Consider the following 10,051-nt stretch of genomic DNA (forward strand, 5'->3'; position numbering starts at 1 on the left):
GACCTGGTACGAGCTCTGTGCTCCAAGGAAGTGATACGATTTCTACTCAGCTCTCCCCCAGGACATGCTAAAGCCACTGGGGTTGAACATGTGGGTGAAAGCCTAGCTTGGCTCTGCAGTTTCCAAAAGGTTTGGCACAGCTTTTGTCCAGGGGAAACACACCTCCATTAGCAGCAGCCCTCCACGTGCAATCACGCCCATGCACAGTCCCACAATGAGTGCTGCAAGTGAAAATGCTGAAGGCTACGATGTCCTTTGCTACAGCAGAAACCCACATCCTCAAGTTCCTGGGATCCTGTACTTCCTATGGTCAGACCTCACGGCCAAGTTTTCAAGGTACTCCTGACACACTGATCCCTTTCGGAAGTCGGTCCTCGAGGATGGCTCCTGAGCCCTTTGACAAATCTGGCCCTCTGTTTTTCTTACCGTCAGGTGGAACAAATGGAGGGCGCCTCATTCAGAGCAGAGCTGGTGTGCTCAGCAGAGCTGCATGACTGGCTCTAATAAGATCAATTAAATTAGATAGATACATATAGAGCCCAAGCTTTCATGAACTCATCAGCCTCATCTGCTGTATCTAATGAAGTGAACTCGAGTTCACAAAAGCTTGTGCTCTAAATATATCTTATTCAGTTAGCCTATAAGGTGCATCTCTGCCCTGATTTCTGCCTGACTTCAGACAAACACAGCTAACTACTTCTCTCTAATTGGATCTCCAATGATTGCTCGTACTTGGCTAGTCATTATGCTGCGTGCTTGACAAATGTGTGAGTGGCTCAGAGTTTGCTTTCCTCTGTGCGGGGCTAGGTGACTGCTCCCCAGCTTAGATTAAAAGAAAGTGAGGGTTGGAAGGGCTCTCAAGAGGTCATTTAATCCAACCCTTGCCTCAAAACAGGACCACCCCAACCAGATCATCCCAGCGAAGGCTTTGTCTAGCCAGGTCTTAAAAACCTCCAAGGATGGAGAGCCCACAACCTCTCTGGGTAACCTGTTCCAGTGCTTCACCACCCTCCTAGTGCAAAAGTTTTTCCTAATATCCAATCTAAACTTCCCTTTGCTGCAACTTGAGCCCATTGCTCCTTCTTCTGTCATCTGCCCCCACTGAGAACAGTCCAGCTCCAAACTTGCCCAGGAACAACTGTTTGGAGGAGTTTCCTTTGAGCTAATTTATACCCATTCTTTGTGTTCAGCTTTCCCACACACACACACACACACACACACACACACACACACACACACACACACACACACACACACACACACACACACACACACACCCCCCCCCTACTTGGACAAATATTACAGAACTGTAAGTTAAGCAAATAGTAGAGGGGTGGAAATTCACCCCGTACAAGGATGAAGGGGAATATCAATTGTGTACATGCCCAAGACTCATATGAATGCAAAGCCAAAAGTTGTGGCAATCAATGCCATTGATAACTACATCACCTTTTAATAGTCTCAAGAGCCATGTAGCAACATAGCAAGACATCAGCTACCAGGCAGGCATGGGGAAGAGGGTAAGGGCAGGAATGATTACTCTAAAGTCCTCATCCACAGTATGAACCAACTCTCAGCACCGTAGGAAGTGGCTTGGAATAGATGAACCAACTTACATTTCAGGCTATTAACAGCATTGTTACCTGTCCATACGATCCACTGCATGCAACCAACCAATTTTTGCCCCAATGCTTGCATGCTCCTTCTGTATGGAGTCCCTCAAGCTGCTTCCCATCATCATTTCCTTTTCCCAGGAAACCTTCCCCCTCCCCCTGCCCTTCATTTGCTGTGCAACAACCACTCAGGATGAAAACCAGTAATGAACACCTGAAACTAAGAAGCCCATGAGCAAAATTATGCTGTGCACATTGGTTTGGAGGTGCAGCATTGAACTCCTTTTATCACCCAGCGTATTCCTAACATGGGATTTGTTCTTAAAAAAGAGCTGCAAGGAACTGGGCTGCCTGTGGCCAGATGCCTGTGGGGACACAATGATGAACAAAGTCTGGCATCGTCCATGGCATCAAGGGACCATGGGAAAACATGAGCATGGAGATACGGGCCAGAGCTGTTTGCTCAGCACCTGCGCATGAGGAAACACATTTGGCTTGCAGCGAGGCTGGTATAAATCAGAATTAACATCCGTGGCAGCAACAAGTGTTATTCTGCATTTAGGCCTAGATTCAGCCAGGCATCGAAGGACATGCCTAGCTAGAAATATGGAAGTAGACTTATACAAGACAATGGGCAGTTGACTAAGCGCTGCACTGAATTGCAGCCTTACTCAGAAGTGATTGAGAGAAAATTTGGCCCCAAGGGATTAAATTTGTCTATGGTGGAAGAGGGTAGGAGCAGCATTTGAAAGCGGAGAGCCAGCAAGGTAGAGAAAAAGAGAGGGGGGGTAAAGAAGGTCACTCTGCAGGCGAGGGGGCAGGTCTAGGGGCTGAGTAACACACGGGGGGCGGGGGGGGGGCCATTTTGCATTTACACACCTTCTTTTGTGATAGCAAAAGATAGCTATGGGCACCAAAATGGCCCCACAGCATGCCAACCGTTTTATGAGCCACCTGGAAGAAGACTTCCTTAAGAACTGCCCCATCAAACCCTTACTATACTTGATATATCGATGACATCTTCATCATTTGGACTGAAAACCTACAATCTCTGATTGTGTGCCATCAGAAATTCAACAGTCACCACCCCTCCATCCGACTTTCTCTAGAGTACTCCAGCACCAACATCTCCTTTTTAGACACGATGATCAGTATCCAGAAGGGTAAAATACAGACCACGTTATACAAGAAACCCACAGACCAACATACACATCTGCACAGAACCAGCAATCACCCTAAACACACCAAAAAAGCTGTGATATACAGCCAAGCCCTCAGATACCACCGCATTTGCACTGGGATTGCCACCTCACCAATCTTAAAAAGGCTTTCACCCAACAAGGACACTCGTCCAGAGAGATACATCGCACGTTTGAAAGAGCCACCTGGATACCACGTGAAGAACTACTGCAGTACAGAAGAAACCCCCCCCCACAAATCTCACACCGCTGGTTATGACGTATCACCCCTCCCTTGAACCTGTTTGGAAAATCCTCAAACAACTGCAACCCATACTAGACAGAGACCCTATTCTTAAAAAGATCTTCCTGGAGCCACCCATCCTAGCCTTCAAACAAGCACCGAACCTCGCCAACCTCATCACCAGAAGCAACCTTCCTCAAGCCCAGAACACACCAAAAGGATCCAGACCGTGCCAGGACAAGAAATGCAAAACCTGCCAACACATCTCCACCACCCCCACTATTACTACACCCCACAACAGAGCCATCAGCATCCCTGGGTCTTACAGCTGTACCTCCAGAAATGTGATATACCTCATCCAGTGCACCAAATGCCCTGATGGAAAATATGTAGGAGAGACCAAACAACAACTGCGCACCAGAACGAACGCACACCGGAAATCCATCAAAGACAGGAATACCCAATTACCGGTGGGGGCACATTTCTTGCAAGAAAACCACTCTCTCTCCAGTCTCTTAGTCCTGATCCTCAAAGGGAACTTACGCAACACTTCCCAGAGATGAGCCTATGAACTGCACTTCATCAACCTTCTGGATACTAGAGATCATGGACTAAATATAGACATTGCATTTTTGACATATTATAACCTGCCTGACATCTGACTCTCCAGGTATCTCTCCACTTTCTTCCCCCTTCTCTCTCTTCCCCCCCCACCCCTCCCCAGCCTGTCTCTCACCCATTGACTCCTCAATCTACATTTTCACTGACGACCTGTCTTCCATGCAGACCAGCCCAGCCGCTGGCTTCTTGACTTTTCATTGCATCCAGGAAGAGCACACACCAACTGCTGAAACTTCCTTAGCTTGACGAAGGGTTTTTGAACCTGAAAGCTTGCTTAATAATTGTTTTTCAACTATTTAAGTTGGTCTAATAAACGATATCAGATTCATCCAAAGAACCTTATCTGCCTATGTGATACCAAAGCACCTCCCAAACATTCATTAATTGACAGTCTTGCCCCTCACTGAGGTGCAGACCCAAGCTGCAGCTGCTGAGACGGAGGCCCAGAAAGGCAAAGAAAGTTTCTCAAGGTCTCATGGGAGTGGGACGCAGGATTCCTGGTTCCCTGCCGCTCGCTCTAACTACTGCACCATAATCCCACGTTTTCATGAATCTCCTTTCTGACGCCCCCTGCACGTCATGTTCATATTTTGGACAAAGGTTTGAGTCTGTTCTTGTCTCCTAAATAACTCACCCAAACCTATACGGCCCCTAAGGCAAGTATCCTCTGGTCAGGCAGCGAGAAATTCCCCACACAGGAATATAAGCAAGACAAGAAGAAAGGGATCGAGGCCAGTGGCATTTCCATGCTTCAAACAGCCAAATCCTTTCATCCACCCGGACGCCTTAGGTCAAAGGACCATCAACCCCCCCCCATTTTCTTTCACAGCCTGGAGGCAGCTTAGCTTTGTTTAACTTTTCCTTTCCTGTTCCTAATGACCTCTGTGGAGGCTTTATTCAGAGCAAAAGGAGGCACCCGCTGGGCAAGACAAGGAATTAATTTGCTTTGATGGAGATTATTATATGGCCAGAGTGAATAGCAAAGACTTACCTGAATGAAACAATGCCCCAGTGGTGGCCCTGCTGTTGACAGCTCCTGCCCTAGAAAGGCCTGCACTGAAATTTGTTTTGGGACTCTCTTTGGTGCACTGAGGGGGTAGCCTGGGGGGAAGCAGATGTTGATCATCTCTGCCAGGCATCCACTGAACAGCCTGTTTATTCTGCTCATTCCTGCAGGTCTTTTAATAGCAAATTCTCTGATGCCTTGACTGCATCAGCCATTCAACCTCTCAAGTGACCCGGCGCTTGAACATTCCCCAGCACTGACTGCAGCGGCTGCTTGCATCACATCAGCAGCCTTTCAACGCGCCACTCACCAGGGCCCCGTCTTGATCATTGCAGATCACTTGTCTCGGTAATATTTTAATGATGGGGGCAGCAAATGACTCTCAAGGCTCTGTCTGTTATGGCAGATGATACCTGATATGCAAAACTTTCGTGTGACGAGCTGTCAAACGGATCTTTCTTTGCTGACATCCGATATTAAAACCCGTAGCAGAAACCAGCAGTACAAAGCATCAGCCTTCTCGGTCTTGTGCATCTGATCTGCCACCTGCCAGGTCAGGCGACCAGACAGTAAGATGCTGCACTGCTTCACTTCCTAGGTTGCTCTTCCTCCAGCTTTGAGTCCTCGATGACCAGGGATCCTGGTTTTCTCTGATAAAAAAAAAAAATCCCCAATTTTGGGGTTAAAAAAAGTAACCCCAAATCCACATTTTTCTGTGTTTTAAACTAAAACACCACTAATACATACATACATACATACAGATATATCTATATCTGTATGTATGTGTGTATCTATATCTATATAGATGTCTAGATCTATATAGATGTCTAGATCTATATATCTATATAGATATAGATATATGTGATGTGTGTATTGTGTGTATATGTGTGTGTGTGTATATATACACTTCCTTAGCCTGACGAAGGGTTTTTGAACCCGAAAGCTTGCTTAATAACTATTCTCCAACCATTTGGGTTGGTCTCATAAAAGATATCCCATTCACCCAAGGAACCTTGTCTGCCTATATACACACACACATATATGTATGCATGTATATTATGTATGTATGTATGGTGGTGTTTCAGCTTGATCATGGAAAAATGTGGATTTTGGGTTACATTTTTAAAACTGGAAATTGGGGATTTTATTTTTAATCAGAGAAAACCAGGATCCCTGTTGATGACTATCAACAAACTACCATGATGATGATGAATGAGGGATAGTCTGGGAAGTAAATACACTTCACTCCCTCTCTAATTTTTCTCCTAAGCCCTTCTTGTTAGGAAAAACTGTGGATCACTCAAATATTAGTGAGGGTATATGGGAGCAACATGGCTTTGGAAACCATTCCCAGTCTTCTCCCACTTGCTAGACAAGTCTGCCTGCTGGGGATGTAACCATGTGAGACAGACAAGAAGGAGGACTTCCCGCTTTACACGTCCCTTCCACATGGATGTATTTCTTGCTGGGATCACTTGATCCCAGCTGACTTCCTGCCTATGGCCGGGGGACTGGACTCGATGATCTCATGAGGTCCCTTCCAGCCTCTAATGTCTATGAAATCTATGAAATCTATGAAATGATGGGTCAGATTCTCCATAGCTGTCACCGGTAGTGCCATCAAGGTTAACAGGACTACACCAATTTGTGACAGCATCTGTGTGGGATGGGACGCTTGGTTCTAAGCCAGCAATGCTCTCTCCCTGCTCCACTTGACAAGACAGTTTCTCCTTGCAGGGAATGGACTTACAGAGCATGGTGCTGTCATGGTGCACATCTATTTGCACTGAAAGCATGTCTGCTTGTATTTGGAAGCACACATCTGCTTGCTCTGGAAGACAAAGGTCTGAGAGAGAAAGGTTATCTCCATGGCTCCAGCTACAAGGCTGCTCTAACTTGTACCAGAGGCTGAGAAGCCCACATGGTCCGAGAACATAGGAAATGCAAAGAGGGCCACCTTCTGCCTCTGCATCTCTGTCTCACATGTAGGAAGGGTCTGAGTGGAGCAATAACTTGCCCTGTGGCTCCAGACTGGCTGCCTCTGTCACTAAAACCAGCACTGACACCTCTGGGCACGTCTACACAAGATGCTTTAATTAGCTCCGCAGTAAAGTGTCACCATCGACATGTCTGGCGCTATTAGGCTGCAGTAAACTAACTCTGCTGTAGGATAATACTGCCTGACACATATACTATCCTATGGCAGAGTAGTTACATGTGGCAAAATGCATGTGTAGATGGTGATGGGGCTGGCTGGGACACAAGGGTGTTTCAGTGTAGCTACCTCTGAACTGTAGTGCCCCAGCCAGCCCCTTCACAGCATGTTCAGCTGGGTTGGAGAGCCCCTGGCTGGCAGGCTGACCCCTGGGGGGCCCTGCCATCCAGAGCTGCTCCACCCCAACTCAATGTGCTGTGATCCCAGGCACACGTCCAAACACTGTGCTCAGGAGCAATAAACTCTGGTGCAGACTGTGTTAGAGTTTATTGCTCTGCCTTAATTGCATGTATAGACACACTTTTTATGTTGTACTTTGGGTAGGTAGATTACCACTACTGAGTGAATGACTAACTGAGTAAAGCCAATTATCCTTTTTCAGGATAATTAGCCCACCCCTGGTGTTGTGTAGGAACAGCTCATTGCTTCCACTGTAGAGGGCAGGCTGTGTGGAGCTGTGTGTGGGGTGTTTGACACAATCACATTGTAACAGGAAACCCTAACCCTGTTACTAAGAGGCAGGGTGGCCCCTTTAAGTCCAGAACCTTTCGGTCATGGCCAGCCGGTCAAGTAGGGGTTAAGACTTAAGCCCTGCCAGCCGGTCAGGTGACAGGAAGAGGAAGGCCAAGACCTTACAAATAGCGAGTGGAGAAGGACAGAGGGGCAGTAGAGAGGCAGACTCCCAATGACTATGGTGCTGTGCCTGCAGTCTTGGTTGGAAAAACACATTGCCCAGAGCCATCCTCACTATCATCTAAAAGCTGTAGAAGAGGAGAAAAGAGAGGCCTAAGTTGCACCCTCCCAAGGCTGGCTAATGTGGGGGGACTACCTGTGGTGGGGTAACTCCCAGCAAATCCCACATGGTGTGCCTTTGGGGAAAAGGCGAGTAGGAGGCGCCTGAAAACCTCTGCCTCCTGTTCCTGAGTTGCCAGGTGAATGAAGAAAGGCCAAGAGAAGCCCAGGACTGATGTGATACCTGAAAATGTGAAGACTCACTTGGGTGAGTGCGGGTCGCAGAGCATTCAGGTGCCTGGCTCCTATAAAGAGTGGAAACTGCTAGGGGAAGAGACCTAGCAGTGAGTGGGGAGCCACAGCTGCTTCTTACCAGGGCTGGGGAGAGCCCGAGCACCAGTGAAGGCACAGTACGAGACAGGGCTGTGGAAAGCCTGAGCGCCAGTGAAGGTGCAGTGCGAGACAGGGCTGCGGAGAGCCTGAGTGCCAGTGAAGGCACAGAGCGAGACAGGGCAGCGGAGAGCCCAGGGAGGACCTGGGAGCCAAATTATAATAAGGCCTAGACCGAACAATGTCAGTTCCATCTGCGAGGCTTAGGCTGCGGTGTTGAGGAGGAACAGAGCCAGAGAGAGCGCACCCTGGCATCAGGGCAGGAAATGGGCAGCTTCCTGCTTAATTACATCTATCAATCAATTAACAACAAGGCGTGGCAGGAGAGAAGGCAGGCAGGGCCACCAGTAGGCAGACCCCAAGGAGGCGCCCCTGCTACACACATACACTCACAATTAGAAGTGTGATTGTACCAACTCTCTTTTCCATCTATCTCACAGCTATTCCACATCTCATTGCTGAAAGGCTTGCATGGGGAGTCAGCATCCAGTATCGCATGGGTGGAAATCTCTTTAACATCAGCTGGCTACATTCCAAGTCCAAGATAACCAATACTGATCCAATATTACTGATAACCAATATTACTGATCTTCAATATGCAGACAACTGTGTCATGTGCCACTCACCTGAAAAGCACCAGGTCCCTCTCGATTGCTTCTGTGAAGTGTATGAAATGCTTGGACTCACTGTCACCTTCATGCAAAACCAAGATCCTTTATCAACTCATCCCAAACCAACCTCCACATATTATAATTAGAGAGCAATTCTTGGAGAATGTCAAGCATCTCCCCTATCTTTGTAGCCACTTTCCCCAAAAGTAGACATAGACAATGATATTCAACACCAGATAAAATCTGCCAGTGCTGTCTTTGGACATTTCCAAAATGGTATCTTTGATGATCATGATGTCAAGACCCACACCAAGCATTTTGCCTACTAGTCTATTGTCATCCCTACTCTGCTATATGGGTGTGAAAGTTAGACAACATGCATCAGAAGTATCTGAAAGCTTTGGAACGTTACCATCAGCGATGTCTTTGGAAAATCCTCCATGTCGATTGGAAGGACAGAAGAACAAATTCTGGCTGAAGAAAAAGCCACAAGCATGAAGGCCATGTTTATACGGCACCAACTCCACCGGACAGGACATGTCATAAGGATGCCTAACAACCGTTTCCCAAAATGGGTCTTATACTCCCAACTCACAGATGGTCACCACTCTAGAGGTGGGCAAAGGAAGAGATTCAATGACACCTTGAAGGCCAATGTGAAGAAATGTGATATTAAAATCAATAACTGGGACACTCATGCACTGAAACGTCCCCACTAATGCTGTGATGTATGACCAGGCATCAATCATTTTGAGCAAACTCACCTCATTATGGAGGCAGATAGACAAGAGAGACAAAGGGAGAGAGCTGTGACCCAACATCACCGGGATCCACTCCTTCCTCCCTGAACTATTTGCCATGCTTGCAGCTGGACATGTGGATCTCTCTTCAGTCACCTGCAGACTTACCAAAAATGTCACAATTTAATTGGAAACTGTCATCTTTGTATCAAGGAACTAATCATGACAGTGCACTTGAGGGCCCGACAGCCAGCCATGGTAAATTTATTGTGTAGACCTAGCCTAAGAACCTGGCCCCAAGACCATAGTCTGCCCCCCCCAGCATTCATAGATGTTAGGGTCAGAAGGGACTTCAATAGACCATTGAGTCCAACCCCCATAAAGGGCTCGCCTGGGATTTGAACCCAGGACCTCTCACACCCAAAGCGAGAATCATACCCCTAGACCAACGAGCCATGCATCCTAGACCAATGAGCCATGGACTTAGCAGGACTTAGCAACTGATTTTTCTCTGGAGGATGAGGAAAGCCCTTTCCCATACCAAGCACAGGAAAAGTGTGCTTGGGAAGTGGAAGGCATGCAGGAAGACAGGGTAGAGTAGGCAGCCTGCTCTTCGATTAGCTAGGGAGTTGTGTCAGTCTTCTGTAGTGCCCACCCGAGCCTTAACTAGCGCTAGGCAGTCCTCAATCCTTCCTCTCCAA

The 10,051-nt window shown here is 47.4% G+C and overlaps 1 non-coding gene across 1 annotated transcript; it reads right to left on the minus strand.

Moving 5' to 3' along the window:
• Positions 1-9,733: 9,733 nt before the first annotated feature.
• TRNAP-UGG lies at positions 9,734-9,805 on the minus strand. The gene has a single exon. It is a non-coding gene; the product is annotated as a tRNA-Pro (tRNA).
• Positions 9,806-10,051: the final 246 nt, after the last annotated feature.

This window comes from Alligator sinensis, unplaced genomic scaffold (genome assembly GCF_000455745.1).
Source record: "Alligator sinensis unplaced genomic scaffold, ASM45574v1 scaffold1008_1, whole genome shotgun sequence".
NCBI lineage: Eukaryota > Metazoa > Chordata > Crocodylia > Alligatoridae > Alligator > Alligator sinensis.